We start from the raw sequence: 21,266 nt of genomic DNA on the forward strand, positions 1-21,266 counted from the left end.
AAACGACAGGCGCATTAGCTGTGCAGTCTCTTGGGCTTCAATGATCTAATTTAGGGTGTTATGAACTCCTAGCTGCATAAGCCGTTCAGTGCTTGTTCGCACGGGATTTCCCAACACTCTCTTTACGCTTTTTCTGATCAGAGTTTCCAGTTTATTCATGGAAAACATGAATCGACATTTGAGGACAGCAACAGTTAAATGCAACAGATAGAGAAGGGGCGCTGCTCGCGAATCGTGCTGCTCTGTAGCCTTTAAAACTACATAAACGATGAAGTCATGGCATTGCACTCATTCTTCATAAATGTGGTACATAACTGTACACCAAGCTCATTTTGAATCACGAAGTCCCATAATGAAGTTGGCCTGGAGCTGCACTTGTGTCAGAACATGCTGTACAGCTCCCTTCCATGCCCTCGTATACCGCCACGTTTGTATATTTGGAACGTTTATGAGACACACAATAATGCAATGATCAACAATTATTATGTTTTTCCACTTGTTTGCATCTTGCTTAGCTACACGTTCTTCATCCCTATAGAAAAAAAATACGCGAGTTTCGTAGCATGCATGAACATAAGCTGCTGTTTCTACTTCGTCAAAGACTGTCATTGGTGTGCTTTCTAAACGCATCACCTACAAACATTAAAGTGCGAGCTAGTGCAATGCATAAAATCCCCTCTTATATCACGAAAACTTACGGGTTTCCCGGAAACAAACTCCTAATGCCCTGATATTCAAACTGAAATTTGAAATCGTCCCGACGCAAACGGGATTAGCTCCAGGACCAAATACACTGTGAAATGTGCTACAATTAGCAGTGCACTATAGATGTATAATAATAATAATAATAATAATAATAATAATAATAATAATAATAATAATAATAATAATAATAATAATAATAATAATTGTGATTATTATTGTTATTTTTGTTGTTGTTGTTGTTGTTGTTGTTGTTGTTGTTGTTGTTGTTGTTGTTGTGTTTGTTCTGAAGCAGGTCATCGTGTTTAACCTCGCGTTTATAGTTGCTATATAACCTTCCTGAAGGGAGGTTATATAGCACCTTTAGCCAATCTCTGTCATCCGGTAAGTTACCTAAAGACGAAGATTGACAAGGTAGTCCCTGTATTCCAGGGCGGACAAGCACTCACCCGCAATTATCGACCCATTTCACTAACATGCATATCTGGTATTCCCCAAGGCAGTGTACTGGGTCCATTACTGGTTTCAATTTATCCACGCGTGTTTCTTACTTTCACTTTTGTTTCTTTCGGTTGTCACCCACAAGGCCTGTCATGAATGCTCAGTACAAACTGTGCCTGATTGTTCGAGGAGGTTCGCGACATTGTAGATTGTTCTACAATGGTGGCGTGCAAGAAGCGAACACTCGATATTATTACAGAGCTTGCGCGACGACCAGTGATAGCGCTAGGGTATTCTACGGCACATTTATAAAGGCCGACGCATGTCATCACTTGTAGTTGATCGACAACCGATGCTCTGTTAGCCGCTATCAGTGCCAGTGTCTTACTGCAATCTGAGATTTCTTTTACGTGGCCACACGTTCATCCCAATAGGCAGTTTATTTTCACCACTCTGTCTGCTTCCTTCGTCCAGATCACGAAACCGTGGCAATATACATTAAAGACTTACCCGCTAACCCTTAAACATCAGTTAGATTGTGCATGGACGATTGCGTCATATACCGTAATACTTAATTTCTTGACTATCATTCTGCTCTTTAAAATGAGCTTAATCTAACCTTCAGGTGAAGATTTGCAAATGTCCCTTTACACCTCTATATGTAAGTTATTCTCGTTCACTAGAAAGCGTCCTAACTCACCCTTTCTTTATGCTATTAAGAGTACTGTTGTTTCAGTCACACTATCATACAATCATCTGGGCGTTCACATTTCATGAGAATAATCTTAGACTACGCACATAGCAGGTGTCTCTTCAAAAGCCTCCCAATCTCTCAGCTATCTTCCAAGTAACTTGCTCCATCTAACGTACGCGCGTTGTCTTATCTAACTTATGTCCAGCCACAACTGCGGTATGCATCATCGACGTGTCACCACAACAAGATCACCTTGTGCGTATTTTGGAAACTGCTTAGAATAGGACATCGAGATTCATCACTGGTAACTACGAAAATTGTTCAAGCATCACCCTAATGAAACAAGACTTTGCATTTATGTCACTGAATCAACGCCGCGTACATTCCATTTTACGTTTATTTCATAAATACATGACAAGTAATAAGTCCCGCTGTTCGCCCCTTCATCTTCCTCGGCGCACATTTCGACGCATTCACAACGCTAGTTGTTTCATGCACGTTCGTTGTCAAACACATTGATTTACCTTATCACCATTACTTCGAGCCATAGCACATTGGAACGGCCTTCCAGAATGCATTGTTTCCGTCGCTAATCGTGAAACTTTTTGTGATAATCTGATTGATTGATTGATTGATATGTGGAGTTTAACGTCCCAAAACCACTATATGATTATGAGAGATGCCGTAGTGGAGGGCTCCGGAAATTTTGACCACCTGGTGTTGTTTAACGTTCACCCGAATCTGAGCACACGGGCGTACAACATTTCCATCTCCATCGGAAATACAGCCGCCGCAGCCGGGATTTGAACCCGCGACTGTGATAACCTGACTTCGTTGCATTTTACTATTATATAACTTTGTTGCACCTAGCTGCTTATAATTAGTTTTCTTTGTTTTTTTTAACTTTTTGTCTGTATTTTTTGCAGTGCATTTACTGATGCTACCCTTACTCAATGCCTTTTAATGGGAGTGTAAGGCATTTTCATAAATACTTAAACACTAGTGGCGTTGTGTATACGCGAATGTAAAGTCGTCATGCCCGACCCCGTTGCGGCCTGTATTTTTACATCCACATCAGTGAAAGCACCGTATTCGAGCACCAGCACCTGTGGCTGCAACGTTCGTGTTCACAAGGGCTGTGGTCACACATGCTCGGCTGCATTCCTTGCTAGTCGCGTAGGCAATGTTTCACGCGAATCTTGCTTTTGCGAGAGCGACTTGTGCTGGCACATGTTATGGACTACAATAGAGGTGTCACGTGTTGTGGACTGCAATACAATGACAGCCCGGCCACCTAAACTGATTCACAATTACAGAAATACAAATGACATTTTCATTCCTGATATGGGGGGTCTCATTTTCCGAACGAGACCGATTGTCTAACGAGACGGAATGTCCAATGGGTCACGTGACGGGTGAGACTGAATGGCCAACGAGCCTGAATGTCCAACCGAGACTGAATGCCCAACGAGCTTCAATGTCCAACGAGCCTGAATGTCCAACCGAGACGGAATGTCCATCGAGACGGAATGTTCAACGTGCCGGAATGTCCAACTGAGACGGAATGTCCAACGAGACAGAATGTCTACCGAGACGGAATGTCCACTATTGGACATTCCGTCTCGATGGGCATTCCATCTCATTGGACATTCAGGCCGCAAGCGCCTGTCACCCCGGTAGCCGTCGTATCTTCGTCACCAACCAAATCACAAAGCACCGTTACCTGGTCGCAGCAATTCCGATATTTGCTGCTATACCCGCGATTTTACCTTCATTGTATTCGCTCACCGACACCTGTAAAGCTCAGCGCGGTGAAGGATTCAGTTTTGAATGCCCAACGAGACGGATTGTCCAACGAGAGGAAATGTCCAATGGGTCACGTGACGGGCGAGACTGAATGTCCAATGAGCCTGAATGTCCAACTGAGACTGAATGTCCAACGAGACTGTATGTCCAACGAGCAGAATGTCCAACCGAGACTGAATGACCATTGAGACGGAATGTCCAACAAGCCTGAATGTCCAAGCGAGAATAAATATCCATCGATACGGAATGTCCAACGAGCCTGAATGTACAACCAAGACTGAATGTCCATCGTGACGAAATGTCCATCGAGACCATCGGCAGTTTCGTCCGTCGGCCCAGACACCATGCACCTGCAGAAAAAGCGCAGGGCATAGTGTGCCAACTGCGATGCGCCGACCACCGCTTCGTACGTTGAAGAAACCACGAACTTCCATGAAGGAATGCGGCAATACAAGAATGACCTCCGTCAAAGCAGCAGCGTACAGAGCACAATGGCGTAAAACTGTGAGCAGTTTGACTACCATACCAGTCCCGATGGTGCGCTGTCAAGCTCTTTGCCTTGTTTTGTACGCTTCCTGCATTCCTTGGGATGCATAAAGAGAGTGAAAACAGGTGCAAGAAACTTGAATCTGGAAAACGACTATGCCACCAAGCTTTTTGCAGTTTGGACTGCCTGAACATAATCACAGGTGACAGGCCATCGAAGTGCTGTGGCACTTCAAAGCTGACTATAAATGAAAAGGCGTCTGAAAAAAAGAAGAAAAATACAAAAATATGGGCGTAGCTTTGTTGTGTTGGTATGACTGAACTGCAGACGTGTTGGGAAATTAGGGAATATCTCAAACGGGGACTCAAGAATTCGGACAAGTCATTAAAGTTTAAACACCCTTCTAATTGCCCAGACGTAACAGACTTTTTTCACCTCATTGAAGCTTGACGAAACTCGTTTTTGCGAGTGATAAAGCGTCACATACGGCATAAACGCGGGGTTTAACCTCCTTCCTTCGTGAAACCTGGCCGCTGCAACTTTCAAGGTACCTTAAATAATGCAACTGCTGTTTAATATGAAGCGAAGGACATGACAAAATCTGATGGTCTCTGTCGATGCTACATTTAACAGAACCAAATTTGGCGATATGGTGTATAGCTATCGGAAATTTTCAGCACACAACAATGCCCTCACAAGACGTTCACAATAGCTCGTCCTGTATCTCTCGTTTTTGTAAATAAGTTGTTTAGCATTCATAACTTTCCCACAAACCACATTTATTAGTGGAAAACACGAAGTGGCATTTGAGGACACAAACAGTTCAATGCAACAGATAGAGAAGGGGTGCTCATCGTTCAAGAATCGTGCTGCTTTGTCGCATTTTAACTTACATGAACGTTGAAGCCACGGTATAGCACTCATTCTTCATTGATTGGGTACATAACTGTAGACCAAGCTCATTATGAATCACGAAGTCCCGTAATCTAGTTGGCCTGGAGTTGCACATGTGTCAGAACATGCTGCACAGCCCCTCCTATGCCCTCGTATAGAGCCATGTTCGTATACTTCGAACGTTTATGAGACACAAAATAACACAATGATCAAGAAGTATTCAGTTTTTCCGCTTGTTAGTATCACCCTAGCTTCACGTTCTTCTCTCCTTTAGAAAATATTACACAAGTTTCGTAGCATGTATTAACATAAATTGCTGGTTCTGCTTCGTCATAGACTGTCATTGGTGTGCTCTATAAACACATCGCCTATAAATTTAAAGTGTGAGTCAGTGCAATGCTTAAAAGTACTATTACATCACGAAAGCTTACGGGTCTCCCTGAAAGAAACTCCTAATGGCTAGTTATTCAAACTGAAATTTTGAAATTGCCTCGACGCGAAGGCGATTAGCTTCCGGACGAAATACACTGCGAAATGTGCTACAATTAGCTGTGCACCATGGCGGTATTCTCATTATTATCATTATTATTATTAATATTATTATTATTATTGTTGTTGTTGTTGTTGTTGTTCTGAAGCAGTTGATTGTGTTTAACATCGCGTTTACAGTTACTGTATAACCTCCCTGAAGGTAGCACATGCACCTTTAACCAATCTCTGTTATCCGGTGAGTTACCTAAAGACTGAAAAATCGGCAAGGTAGTCCCGTATTCAAGTGGGGATGGGCACTTATCCCGCAATTATCGACCCATTTCACTAACATGCATATCCTGCAAACTATTTGAACATATTATAGCTTCTCATATTTGTGATCACCTTGAATCAAATACTTTTTCGCTCTAATCAGCATGGCTTCCAGAAAGCGGCTACTCATGCGACACTCATCCCCGTATTTTGGAACGCCCCTTCACTCAACGCCCCACCTTCACTTGAAAAAGGCGATGGGAGCGCCATCCCTAGGCAGGGAAAGTCGCTGCATATCATGCGATAATTTGCCGCTATTGTTGAGTAGCGCAGCGTCTTTCTCATCCAAGCAGCGGCGCAGTCCACAACTCTGTCAAGTGAAGGGTGAAAGTCGAGTCGAGGAGCGTTTGTGAATGCGGGGGTCACTTATTCGAATTCAGCACTGACTTTTACTTTAGTAAGAACAGTGATGATCAAACCAACTGCCTCTTTTTCGACTTCGCCAAAGCTCTCGATACTGTTCCTCGTTGTCGTTTAATCTTCAAATGGTCTTCCCTCTGTTCACTAACACTGTCTTGGATACGCAACTTTTCCCGTCGGAAATTTACGGTGGTCAACGACACTTTGCCTATGACGATTGCAATGTCGCGTCTGGGGTTCCCCCAGCCCCGCCGCAGTGGTCTAGTGGGTAAGGTACTCGGCTGCTGACCCGCAGGTCGCGGGTTTGAATCCCGGCTGCGGCGGCTGCATTTCCGATGGAGGCGGGAATGTTGTAGGCCCGTGTGCTCAGATTTGGGTGCACCTTAAAAAACCCCAGGTGGTCGAAATTTCCGGAGCTCTCCACTACGGCGTCTCTCATAATCATATGGTGGTTTTGGGACGTTAAACCCCACATATCAATCAATCAGTCTGGTGATCCCCAAGGCAGTGTACTGGGTCCATTACTCGTTTTAATATTGCCGCGCATGTTTCTTATTTTTATTTTTGTTTTTTCGGTTGTCGCCCACAAGGCCCGTCAGGAATGGTCAGTGCAAACTGTGCCTGATTGTTTGACAAGGTTTGCGATGATTGTGTATTGTGCTGTTAAAAACGCGCGCCAGAAGCAAGTAATCGATATTATTCCAGAACTTGCGCGACGACCAGTGATAGCACTAGAGTATTCGACAGCACACAAGGCCTGTCAGGAATGCTCAGTACAAACTGTGTTTGATTGTTAGAGAAGGTTTGCTATGATTGTGGATTATTCTGTTAAAAACGCGCGCAAGAAGCGAGGAATGGATAATATTCCAGAACTTGCGCGACGACCAGTGATAGCGCTAGAGTATTTTACGGCACACAAGGCCCCTCAAGAATGCTCAGTGCAAACTGTGCCTGATTGTTTGAGAAGGTTCGCGATGATTGTGTATTGTGCTGTTGAAAACGCGCTTAAGAAGCAAGTAATCGATATTATTCCAGAACTTACGCGACGACCAGTGATAGCGCTATAGTATTCGACGGCACACAAGGCCCGTCAGGAATGCTCAGGGCAAACTGTGCCTGATTGTTTGAAAAGGTTCGCGATGATTGTGTATTGTGCTGTTAAAAACGCGCGTAAGAAGCAAGTAATCGATATTATTTCAGAGCTTGCGCGACGACCAGTGATAGCGCTAGAGTATTTGACAGCACACAAGGCCCGTCAGGAATGCTCAGTGCAAACTGTGCCTGATTATTTGAGAAGGTTCGCGATGATTGTGTATTGTGCTGTTGAAAACGCGCCCAAGAAGCAAGTAATCGATATTATTCCAGAATTTGCGCGACGACCAGTGATAGCGCTAGAGTATTCGACGGCACACAAGGCCCGTCAGGATTGATGATTGATATGTGGGGTTTAACGTCCCAAAACCAACATATGATTATGACAGACGCCGAAGTGGAGGGCTCCGAAAATTTTGACCATCTGGGGTTCTTTAACGTGCACCCAAATCTGAGCACACGGGCCTACAGCATTTCCGGCTCCATCGGAAATGCTGCCGCCGCAGCCGGGATTCGAACCCGCGACCTGCGGGTCAGCAGCCGAGTACCTTAGCCACTAGATCACCGCGGCGGGGCGGCCCGTCAAGATTGCTCAGTTCAAACTGTACCTGATTGTTTGAGAAGGTTCGCGATGATTGTGTATTGTGCTGTTGAAAATGCGCGCAAGAAGCAAGTAATTGATACTATTCCAGGACTTGCGCGACGACCAGTGATAGCGCTAGAGTATTCGATGGCACATGTATAAATGCAGATGTACGCCATCACTTGTAGTTGATCGATGACCGACGCTCTGTTAGCCTCTATCAGTGCCAGCGTCTTGCTGTAATCTGACATTTCTTTTACGTGGCCACAAGTCCAGCCCAATAAACAGTTCATTCTTACCACTTTGTCTGCTTCTTTCGTCCACATCACGACACCGTGACATTATACATTACAGACTTGCCCAGTAACCCTTAATCCTTAGTTAGGTTGTTCATGGACGATTGCGTCATAAACCGTATTATTGAATCTCTTGACTATCATTCTGCTCTTTAAAATGACCATAATGTAACCTTCAGGTGGTGTGAAGATTGGCAAACGTCTCTTTACACCTCTATATGTAAGTTATTCTCGTTCACTAGAAAGCGTCCTAACTCATCCTTCATCCTATTAAGAGTACTGTTGTTTCAGTCACACTATCATGCAATCATCTGGGCGTTCACCTTTCATGAGATTAATCTTAGACTACGCAAATAGCAGGTGTCTCTTCAAAAGCCTCCCATTCTCTCGGCTATCTTCGTAGAAATTTGCTCCTTCTAACGTACGCGCGTTGTCATATCTAACGTATGTTCACCCACAACTGCGGTATGCATCATCGACGTGTTACCACAACGAGATCACCTTGTGCGTATTTTGGAAGCTGCCAAGAATAGGACAGCGAGATTCATCGCTGGTATTTACGACAATCGTTCAAGCATCACCGTAATGAAACAAGACTTAGCATTTATGTCACTGAATCAACGCCGCGTACATTCCATTTAATGCTTATTTCGTTGATACATAAATAGTAATAAATCTTGCTGTTTACCGCTTCACCTTTCTCTGCGCGCATTTCGACGCATTCACAACGCTCGTTGTTTCATGCGAGTTCATTGCGAAACACACAGATTGATTGATTGATTGATTGATTGATTGATTGATTGATTGATTGATTGATTGAACGGTTATTATCATTTGTCACATGAGGTTTACAAATACTGAAACACTGGTTTACAAACAATGATGAGATTGACCTCATCATTGATCGAGTCATATATAGTGCATTCGAACGGCCTTCTAGATTACATTGTTTTAATTTCTAATCGCGAAACTTTTTGTGATAACCTGACATTGTTGCAATTTACTATTATATAATTTTGTTGCACCTTCCTGTTTACTATTTCTTTTCTTTGTTCGTTCCTTTGTTCATTTTTCTTACTTTTTGTCTGTATTTTTGCAGTGCATTTACTGATGCTACCTCATGCCTTTTAATGGGCATGTAAGGCATTTTAATAAATAATTACACTACTGGCGTTGTGTATACGTGAATATAAACTCGTCTTGCCCGACCCCGTCCCGGCCTCTATTTTTACATCCACATCACTGAAAGCACCGTATTCGAGCACCAGCACCTGTGGCTGCAACGTTCGTGTTCACAAGGGCTGTGGTCAAACATACTTGGCTCCATTCCTTGCTAGTCGCGCAGACAATGTTTCACGCGAATCTTTCTTTTTCGAGAGCAACACGTGCTGGCACGTCTTGCGGACTACAATACAGGTGCCACCTGTTGCGGACTACAAATACAATGAAAGCCTGGCCCCCTAATGTGACCCGCAATAAATAAACACAAATGGCGTTTTCGTTCCTGATACTGGGGAGTCTCGTTTTCCGAAAGTGGCGGAGTGTCCAACGCGACGGAGTGTCCAATGGGTCAAGGTACGGGCAAGACTGGATGTCTAACGAGCCTGAATGTCCAACCAAGACTGAATGTCCAACGAGCCTGAATGTCCGACCGGGACGGAATTCCATCAAGACGGAATGTCTAACGAGCCTGAATGTCCAACGAGACACTATGTCCATCGAGACGGAATGTCCACTATTTGACATTGCGAATTGATGGACATTCCGTCTTGTTGGACATCCAGGCCGCAAGCGGTGGTGAAGGAGTCCACAGTGAAGACCTACGCCTCGCTGCACCTGTACATCCAGCTCAAGAACCTACGCTCGACCTTCACTAGAAATTCGCCATCTCTGACGTCACACAGACAATCACCGGCTCAGAGTTTCTGGCTCACTTCAACCTCCTTCCAAACTGCCGCAACGACTGGCTCATCAATGTGACAATGATCATTCCACACCAGTCCAACGAACGGCCGCCCAATAGCGAAGCATCAAGGTGCTCAGAGTGGAGAATCACTCGTGGGACCGTGCGACCATCACCCATTTTTCCGGCTTGGTGCGCCCCAACCTACTGCCACGCGAAGTGCAACACACCAATATGCACTACACCCGAACCACTTCAGGCCTCCAAGATTTCTGTCATGCCCATCACCTTGCCAAAGACTGCGTGCACATAGCCAAAGCAGACCATGTTCCGAAGGAATCGCCCGTCGCTCTCACTATCCATTGGTTGTGCCAATCCGCATTGTTCCGAACAAGACCAAAAGCTGCTGCCCCTGTTGGAGCTACCGCGTCTTGAACGGGCGCACCGTCCTGGGCAGGTATCCCGTCCACCCCATTCATGACTTCACCCATCCCACTTATGGCCGCCACGTGTTCTCCGTGCTAGACTTAGTGAAGGCCTACACACAGGTACCCGTGAGCTCGGATGACGTCTCGAAGACTGCTCTAACCACATTTTTTTAATAGTTCGGGCTTCTCTTCGTGAGCTCAGGCCCACGGAACGCTTGAGAAACCTTTCAGTGGTTCATCGATGAAGTCGTCCACGGGCTCGACTTCTGCTTTGTTTACCATGACTATATACTGGTATTTTCCTATGACACCAAAAGCAACATAAGCCCTTTCATCTGCTGTTCGAACGCCTTCATGGCTATGACCTACTAGTGAAATCCCCAAAAAAAGATCACCGCATATCCACGGAGTGAACGATGATAAGCGGGGCAAAGCATTCCTCCGTCAGTCCGTCTGTCTGGGTGTCTCGCTGTCTGTGCGTATGTGTGTTTGTCCATGTGCGCATCTGTCCGCCCTTCTGCCCATGCATCAGTCCATCTGTGCGTCCGTCCAACCGTGCATCAGTCCTGCCATTCATTCATCCGTCTCTCCGTGCATCCGTCGTCCATCTGTGCTTGTGTCCCTGCTTGCGTTCATCTGCCCGTCTGTCCATTTCTCTGTCTGTCTGATACGGCTGGTTACGCCAGACGCAAGACAATGTGAGACTAAGAAGAGTCTTGCCACTAAAAACGCATGGTAGGCGCTTCTGGAGTCCGCTTCTTTGGTCACAAAGTTTCATCTGACGGAACTCGGCCCTTGCCCTAGCGAATCTTGGACCTGCAAAGGTACCTTCGATCCAACCCCGCTAAACAGCTTCACTGTTTCCTTGGCATGCTGAACTTTTACAGGCGTTTTTTGCCACACATAGCCGAACACCAGGCTACTCTCTCCGATGCTTTGGCTGGGCTATGAGGAAACCGAACTTGGACACCGACGTTAGCGAAAACATTTGATGAATGCAACGTCACCCTCTCCACTATTACGCTCCTCATCCATTCCGTGCCAGACGCTCCTTTGGCACTCTTCACTGACGCATGCAGCTTCGCCATCGGCGCCGCCCTCATGCACTGCGTGGAAAACACGCGACGTTCTTTGGCCATCGTATCTGAAAAACTCGCAACTTAGTAAACGACCCCTTCAGCCGCCAGTTCCACTGACGATACCACGGCTACCACCCCGACAACCTCGCCCGCCTACTACAGAGAACTTCTGGCGATATACAAAGTAGCGCAACACTTTCGCCAAGTTCTCGAAGCACAAAACAGCACTATCTATACCAACCACAAGCCTCTTGCCTACTTTTTCTCTTAACGTCGCTACAAACTCCCACCTGTTCTTGAGAACCAACACTTGTTCATCGCACAGCTTCCCACCGACGTCGAACATGCCAGCGCGAAAAGCACCATCGTCGCGGAAGTGCTTTCATGTGTAGCCACCATCAGCTCGGTGCAGATAACAGTGGACGTCCTTGCCGAGGCTCAAACCACGGACGCCGAACTGCAGGAACTTCTCAAGGGCACCTCCTGACTATAGATACAAGCAGGCCCAATTTCATGGTCGGAAATTATAATACGCTGCGACATGTCGTCAAGACAAAGCAGGCCCTGTGTACCCCTGTACCATCATAATGGTCTTTTCAACCAGCTCCATCACCTCAGCCATCCCGGTATACGCACCTCTACACGCCACATACCTGACCACTGCGTCTGACTCGCGATGCAGCGGATCATCGCACGTGGGTGCGCTTCTGCATTTCACATAAAAATCAGTGCCAATCACGAGGAACAAAAAAGGAGACAGACAGCGGCACTGACTTACAACAAGATTGATTTGCTTGTACCACGCAGTATTTACTTGAGCAGTATCTGACAAAAACAGAAAATAAAAATCAAAGAAAACAGAATTCACCTAAGAACCGAGTAATTATTGTGATAACACACCATGAACAGCACGTGGGCCAACGTTCTGAAGAAAATATATTTCCTTTTGTGATAAAGCAATCGAAAGCCTGCTGACGCATGCACTGCCCAGCCTTTCAATTTTTGCAGCTTCATAAATTTCGCGTATCATCTGGTCCCGTTGACGCTTAATGACGGTACAATGCTGAAAGGCAGGGACACAACTGCAGTCTCGGAAATGAATGCCGAGGTGGCCCGATACTGTAGAAGAGACGTTGTGAGCGTGCTCTTTAAGCCACTCATTTAAACACCTGCCCACTTGCCACCGGACAGGGGTAGAGAGTACACCACCCCTTCGATGCATGGAACGTACTTCTTCCGATGCTTGGTTTTGCAGCCTGGCTCTCCCCTAAAACCAGGATTAACGGCCTTGCACAACCTAGCCAGCTTTTCTGTGGCAGAAAAAAACAGGTCTACCTCGCACCTGCTGGCCACTTTTTGAGGTTGTGGGTGACGCCATAGATATAGGGAATAACGACAAAGTTTAGTTTCTCCCGTCCCTTATCCCTTTTACAGTTTCGAGCATTATTCTCTGGGCTCATTCTGATTTCTCGTAGTAGACACTCAGCAACGGCCGTCAAAACGTACATCGGGAAACCAACCTCAGTGAGGCGTTTAGTTTGCTGATTAAAGCTTGACCAAATCATGTGATGGCAGGACGTTCGCAGAGCGTTTGTGTAGCAAGTCATAGAAATAGCGCGCTTCACAACTTTTGAATGCGCCGAACCAAAAGAGAGAATTGGCTTGTTTGCGCGCGGCTCATGGGCCCAAAAAACGTGGGAAGGGCTCAACATTATCATCAAATCTAGGAGCGTGATGGTTCCTCTGCCCGGAACTCTATGTGTTATAACAAGCGGAGAAAGGCGCTTACTGAAAACTTCTAAAATACTAGTCGAAGATGAAACGGCCAACGAGGTTCCAGCTCGAAACAACACGAGGAAGTCGTCAACATAGCGGAATACTTTCTTAACAGTTGTGGATTCCAAGGAATTGTGAATGGCACGATCACGGCTGGCTAAATATAAATCCCTTAAAATGGGCGCAAGGCATGATCCTATGCCCACACCTTGACGTCGCAAGTAAACATGATCATCCCACTCTGCAAACGTCAACCTTAGGTAAGGCTTTAGCAGTTCCATAAAACCTTCAACAGATATGCCTACAGCATTCTGATAATTCACTGCGCAAAACTGTCAATGCACCCACGAATGCAAGCTAGAAGCTCACTGTGTGGCAATGAGTAGTACAAATCTTTAATATCTATCGAGCATGCCTCGTAGCCAGAAAATTTATCTTTCATCACAGACATCCCATCATCGGAACTCTTAGCTAAAAACGAGTCCTATATGCTTGATGACATCAGTTTATCCTGAAGAAACCGTGCCAGCGTTTTTTGCCTTGAGTTAGCCTTTGATAATTATAACACAGAGAGGACAGTTAACCTTTCGCGTTTTCGCGTTAAAGGAAATTTTCATGCTAAGGTTTTTCCCACCATCTATCTATTTTACCACACCATCTATATTTAACCATTTAAGGAAACTTTTTGCATAGGTTTTAACCTCCAGAAGTGACACATTAGCTCGGGGCTTATAAACAGACAAAAACGATTCACTAGCTTTTTTATTATGAAGAAAAATCTTGCTTTATTACTAAAAAAATAGATTTTCTTCAGAACTTTGGCACACGTGTTGTTCATGGCGCGTTAAAACGATGATTACTTGGTTCTTAGTTGAATTTTCTTTTCTTTGATATGTCTTTTCTCTTCTTTTGTCAGATACTGCTCAAGTATATATTGCGCGGTCTCAACAAATAAATCTTGTTGTAAGTCAGTGCCACTGTCTGTCTGTTTCTTTTCCTGTCTCTCGTTATTGGCGCTGTTTTTTATGTGAATCATGTCGTACCAACTCACCCAAGCAACCACGTTAGCTTCTGCATTTACTGCAAACGTGCTAGAATCCCCGGGCACATCACGTCTCCACTCGGAATATTTCTCAGCCTTCTGTTCGGTTCGAGCACGTCCAACTCGACATCATAGAATCATTTCCCCTGGCTAGACACTACCGCTATGGCCTCACTGCCATCGGCCGGTACACTCGATGGCCCGAAGTGTGGTTCATCGAGGGAATCACTGTAGCAGACGTCACCACGGCCTTCTTCCACAGCTGAATTGCCCGTTTCGGCGCCTCCCGCCGCGTAAACACCGAACAAAGACGACAGTTTGAGTCGCACCTCTTCAGGCTCCTCAGACTGACTATCGGCTTCGAACGCTTCAGGATCACCATTTACCACTCCGGTGCCAACGAAATGACCGAGTGTTTCCACTGACACTACAAAGGCAGCCACTATGTGGAACCCGGACTCAACCTGGCTTGAGGCCATCCCAGCTGCCATCTGGTCTTCGCGCCACTTTTAAGCCAGACATCCACGCTACACCAGCAGAGCTGGTCTACGACGAACTACTCCGTCTACAATTTGAATTTCTCGCCGCTCTTCCCTTCACCACCATGACGTCAGACTCCACCAACTTCGTCATCTGGCTCCGACACCCCATCGCCACCTTGCGTACGTCACGTGCAGCACACCACAGCAAGCCTACACCTTTTGTGTTCCAGAAGCTAGAATCGTGCACGCACGCTTTTCTCCACGACGAAACTGCTCGCCGGCCTTTCCATCCACCCTACAGCGTACTTTACCTAGTCCTCCATCGCGAGGGCAAGAACTGTCTTCTGTATCTGAACACGAGTGATGTCCGCTTATCGACTGACTGACTCAAGCCCACGTGCAGCACTGCGAACGAACCATACAGCGCCACTCCTTCCACAAGCATACTTCCAGAGGCACCGACGTCGCAGCCCGCTTCTTGCACGACACGCTCTGGACGCCTGTACGCCTCCGAGATTTCTACAGACTCTGGTGGCTCTGCATTCTACACTGGGGGCTGATGTAACGACAACTGCGCACAAAACTGCGTGGTCTCCGTCTCGTCACTAGTTGGCCGGACGTGACACCGTCACTTGCAGCAACACGCTTCCGATAAAGTAAAGCACCACCGCAGCTTCACGGGAGGCTGACGTCACCATTGGTGGCTAATAAACGTAAGCAGCCAAGCACAGTTTTATTCTTCTGTTTCTATGACCATTCAAGCGCATCGTCGACATGCTCGCACTACTGTTGCTACCACGTCGATAAGCAGTCGTTATGTTCAATGTTGCGATGTGTCATTCTGTCGGCTTGGCTACCTTATGACTATATCAGGGAACAAACGCGTGTTAAGGACATCATAGTGGCAATAAAAAATAAATTGTCATGCGCATGGCACGTAGTGCGAAGGCAAGATAATCATGGGTCATTAAGGATCACACACTCCATTCCGAGAAAAGGCAAGTGAGTGATGGGGAGACAAAAAGTTAGGTATACGAGGAAGTTTATGTGTATAAAGTGGCCGCACCAAGAATGGAAACGAGTTGAGGGGCGAAACAGAGGGGAGGCCTTTGTCCTGCAGTGGGCATAGTTAGGCAGATGGTGATGATGATAATAAAATTGGTACGCTTGAACATGCCAGTATGATGGACATGATGACTGGTCACATCATAAAAATCAGGAATATGAATGTTATCATTTAGACGCCATGGGCATGGTTCTTGTGCAGCCATTATCATAACTTCATGCATCCGAAAATTTGCATTTTGAGACATTTCTGCTTGTATAACATATGTGACCAATCGTAATATGAAAATCATCACGTGTACGTCAGGTACAGTCTGTTTCATACCTAAAGGAAATCTCGTAGCGCGTTGCGTCTCGATACGGTCATGATGTGACCAGCGCGGCAGTCACGCGTCAGCAGCAGCTCGCGCGTGCGCCGACGCTTCAGGGGCACTGTGTTGAACGATTGAGCCGCGTCATCGGCAACGGCGGTGCACGCTGGCCACGTTGTGAGGCAGCGGGCGAATTTGATCGTTGCTGAGAAACAGGGCTGGTGTTTTTCATCGTGCCACAGTACCCTCACTGCCGTCTAAAATGAGCGCCGTCACCGTTGCCACTGGGGGCATGACGGGGTGTTAAGTGAAGTTGGAAGCTTAACGCATCAATTTCAACGTCGGTGAGTAAACGCTGCCTCAAGCAATGAAATACCACATAGAAAAAGCATGTTCAGATCGTTATCTTTACCTACAGCATTCCTGAACTCGTTCTCGTTTGTTTTACTGTGTTGAACCCGCACGGCTCCGTGTGAGTCGTTGTAGAGTGCTAAGTTGTTTTTAGCGTGAAATAAATTACACGCACGGTACTTTCTCATTATGGTATTCCCCTTGGCAGCATACTGCGATTCACAAACAAACCAATGTACGTGAACGCACACAGTACCACGGCATTTCGAAAGAGCAAACAATGTCGGTTGTCAAAATGCCTTTCTACAACCCCATTATCGCCAATGAAGGCTGAGAGGTTGTCATCAGCATAAAGTTTCCTAATATACCTGAAGGACACGCCCTTCGGCGAGCTACCAGCTGCCATGCTTCCGCCACTCTGCCCGCCAGTGCCGCCGTTCCACCCGGCCTTACCCCAGGCATGGCTCATGCGGCTGGACGCCGTTATTGCTGTGAATGGTGTCGCGGACCAGCCGCTTATGCACGCCATCTTGCTCGACGCGCTGCCGGTCGAATTTCGCCATCTTGCTACCACATCGATCACGAGCCCGCAGCCATATGACGCCCTCTGCACTGCGCTGCTCACCTGCTACGGCCTCACGTACCGACTGCTTCCAGGATCCCGCGACTTTGGGGCTTTCACTGCGTTGCAACGTGTGCTACCAACCGGCACGCCACCCTCTAATGACCACGACCTCAGCACTCCGTCTACGACTTCCTCTACCTCAGATCCTGTCACAGAAACATTGAATCCTGCACACGACCACGACGACGAGGTAGAAGACGCTCGCACTTCCACTGACTACACCACCGAGATCTGCGTTCCATTGGCGCCCACGTACAAAGGCTCACCGCAGGTGCCTGCCACATGCACAATTTCCGTGACATCAACGGCACGCGACACCTCAGTGGCCCCAGACTCCAAGACGGCTACCTTGCCGCGTTCCTCGGAGTCTGGGCACGAGATATTTTCACCCATTATTCGGCACCCTATCCCGGAGCTTCACAGTCGACATTACCCAATGGACATGATATTCCATCAACCTTGGCGATCTGCGCATCCTGCAAGCAGCCACTACCATCTATCTACCTTGACGTCTCCCGCAGCTGAAGTTGTTGCCCGGAACATGCTACAGCAGAACTTCCAAAATGCTGCTACAATGACCAAGGACCAGATGACAGAATTGCTAATGGCAGAACAGCCAGCACAATCTATAACAACCACACAGGCGGACATCCACCAGGCTTGCCCGACGAGCACGAGTGCGCCAGCCAACTCTCCGGTAGAGCCCACGCCTTCCGGATCCCATGGCCAACCTCCGGAGCCTTGGAAGGACGACACCACAACGCAACAATCTACCTTGAATTCAGACATGACCCTCATCATGACCCAGGCGACTACCGCCTTTGCGCGGAACATCGGCAGACCAGTCACAGTAGACCTAACTGCCTGCAGTGACTTCCGTGCACTATTTCGACCATGGTGTTTCCACGCCCGTCGACTCGGTCACCCGCGCCGGCATGTGAGCCACACTGCAACGCTCAGGTTGGTGTTCCATCGCTGGCTACGTCCGGGCCAGAACTGCCAGCCCACTGCTGCTTGTCAACAGCCATGACGGCGCCATATGTGCTGTTGGAGGCGCCGCCGCATCCTTTATGTTTCAGTGCTCGGTCGTCCTGGTTCCGCTTCAATGCATAGTACCATCTCGCCACCATCACCGGCTCGGCCTTTCCGGCGCCCTCCCACGGCTCCACCTGTGGGTACTTTTGTCATACACGCATTCTGGAAACACCGGGTGCGCTCTCGAGTGATTCCGCCAAGTCATCGTGGGACGCTCGTGTTTATGGCCACAGCGACCCGGCGCTTCCATCTTTGCCCGCTGCGTTTCTCCCAGGGTCGCCCACCAGAGACCCACTGGTTGCCGATTGTCCCTTCCCGTTGACGAATTTGACTGCTCACGGACCCCGTTTCGTTTTGCGAACCTAACTCGCTTGTATATACGCTCTCACTATTTTCATTCCGGCTTCATTTCTGTGGGAGGGGGGGGTAATCTGTAGCGTCATCATCATCGCCATTCATCATCATCGTTATTTTTCTAGCCACCGCGCTACGCCTCTCGTGCAGCTCACGCGACAGCTCGAGGGCGAGCGGTGGAGATCGAGCTCACGGCCTGGCGGTTCGGACGTGGCAGCCGCCGCCGCTCCACTTCGGCAATTGCCTTTGATAATAAAGTGGCGAGAGAACAACACGACCACGTTGGCCGCCGTCCCGTCTTCCTCTCTCACTACATACCCTAGAAAAAACTCTGCCGCTAGTGTCTATGGGAGCTGCAACGCACCGTGCTTCAGTGGGCATGGAAAGGATGGGTAGTATACAGATTTGTCTAGTCTTTATACTGCTGGCCTACTTCTGGCGCTGTGCTTGTTCGTGTGGCTTGGGGCTGTTTTTTCAAGAAACAAAAATCAGCAAATGCTCAGCGGCTGCGCTTCACCACCTTATTCTTTTAGGCTTATCATTTCAAATAGAGTTACGAAATCTTAAAGGGTTCTTTCTGTTCTTCGAAATGAAACCATAACCAGCAATAATCCAAGACGCAAGTACGATTCGCTGCCCGCAAGTACGAAGACTAGGGAAATCTGCGTACTTCCCATCATTCAACAAGGTCACTGAACGATCGCAGCGCCAGAGTCCTGTATAGTTAATTTTAGGAAACTTTACGGGTACAGCACAACGTTTAGTACAAAATATTGTCCTACTTCCCGCAATAACAATGAAATCTGCAGGCTTCCCGACAATGTGGCCTGTACGTGCCGCCTTCGCAGACAATGCGATTCAATTGCACGCTCCTCAAACGTCTGGCCATGTGTGAGCTGCTGCCGGCGCGTGACTGCAGCGCTGGCCACGTGGTGATGCCATGCACTTCAACATTTCCGGAAGTGTGAAAGAGACTCTACAAGATCATTCACATGCCCCACTCATGATGTGCTGACGGCCATTTCACTCTAGCTTCATATACACCTAATTTTGTATTGCGTAGCGTCACTTAATTATGATGAACATGGTTATTAAGGTGTACTATGTAAATCATGACATGTCAAATGGGCAACACTACTTGCATGCCACATTAATTGGGAAGCCCATGACGTTTTTGCTCATTTGGTATACGCAAAGATTACTATTGCGTGACGCGGCTGTATGACGAGCATAAGAGGAAGGTTGTGATATGAAAATCATAACATGTCAAGTGTAACATGACTTGCATGCCACACCCATGGCACGCTCACGGCTGTTTCGCTACCTAATAAACACCAAATATGGCATTGTGTACGGACTGTGTTACGAACATGAATGATAACAGGCAATATGGAAACTATGACATGTCACGTGCGCAATATAGATAAAGCGCTGTGTGTGGTGTGAGTTTCTCGTGTGGAAGTGTGTGTGAATGTATCAGTGTATCGTGAGAGTACAATGTTTCACTAAATTTTCTTTACAATATGACAAATTACCAACTAGCCCAACAAGTGTTAATGAGGTGCTCTATGACATGCGTGTCACGTTTATGGCCTGCTCGCGGCCATATCGCTAGCTTGATATACACCAACATCGTAACTGCGTGACGTTACTGCTTCACAAACATAAGTGTGAGGCGGTAACGCAAAAGTTATGTCATGCATGGCATGTTAAACGCTGTTCACATGAAATTCTATACATTCATGTATGCATCACTTGATTTACATGCCGTGCTCATAGTGCACTCACAGCTGGTTCGCTAGCTTGATGTACACCAAACCTGGTAGTGCGTGACGTGACTGTATGCGGTCACGTCACTATTTACCGTCAATGTACCGGTACTTACATAAAAAACGTGACATGCATGCCATATACAGCCCTATTTACTCCGTGCTGACTCCTTCGCATTACCTCAATTCCCACAATACATGGTATCTGCCATTCTTTTTTGCTATAAGTGGGAGGTGAAATTAGTACAGAAGTGAAATTAGTACAGTCAAACTTGGAACAAAGACACTGCACAGCAGTACTGGGTCTGAGAAAAACGCTCTTTCTTCTGACACCACTCGAAACAAAAAGGCTCTTAGTATTTGGCCATAGCTTACTTGTTTCTTACCGTGCGAATAAGCGTCTTATGTAACTTCAGTCTGACAATAAGAAGTCGCGTAATTGTATGCAATCCTTTCTCAAAGGCTTTAATGGCCAGGTAAAACAATGTTTAGGGATGACAAAGCATGTGCGAACGCAGGAACAAGAGATAAATCAAGACACCACGCTAATAATTACGAAATGGTGCCACAAAGCAAGACAATAATATGTACCTATAAACTATAGACCCTTACCGACTTGCTCAGTTTTCAGTTCTAAAAACCACACTCAACTCTTGACATTTTTTTCTTGGATGCGTGTGCACATCCTGTATATATACTAATAGGAATAACAATGTCGCTGCACACAAAATAGTATCACAAGGTCGCCCTCTCGACTGGCGCAGAATTCACTAGTGAAGTTCGGTGAACGACGCACGTTTCCGAGTCTGTGTCGTAGTTTGGCACATCGTCTCCGCTATAACAAAGCTGCGGTCTCATGATGCATAGAAATTCCTAAGACGCTACTT

Source organism: Rhipicephalus microplus, chromosome 2 (genome assembly GCF_043290135.1).
Source record: "Rhipicephalus microplus isolate Deutch F79 chromosome 2, USDA_Rmic, whole genome shotgun sequence".
Lineage (NCBI taxonomy): Eukaryota > Metazoa > Arthropoda > Arachnida > Ixodida > Ixodidae > Rhipicephalus > Rhipicephalus microplus.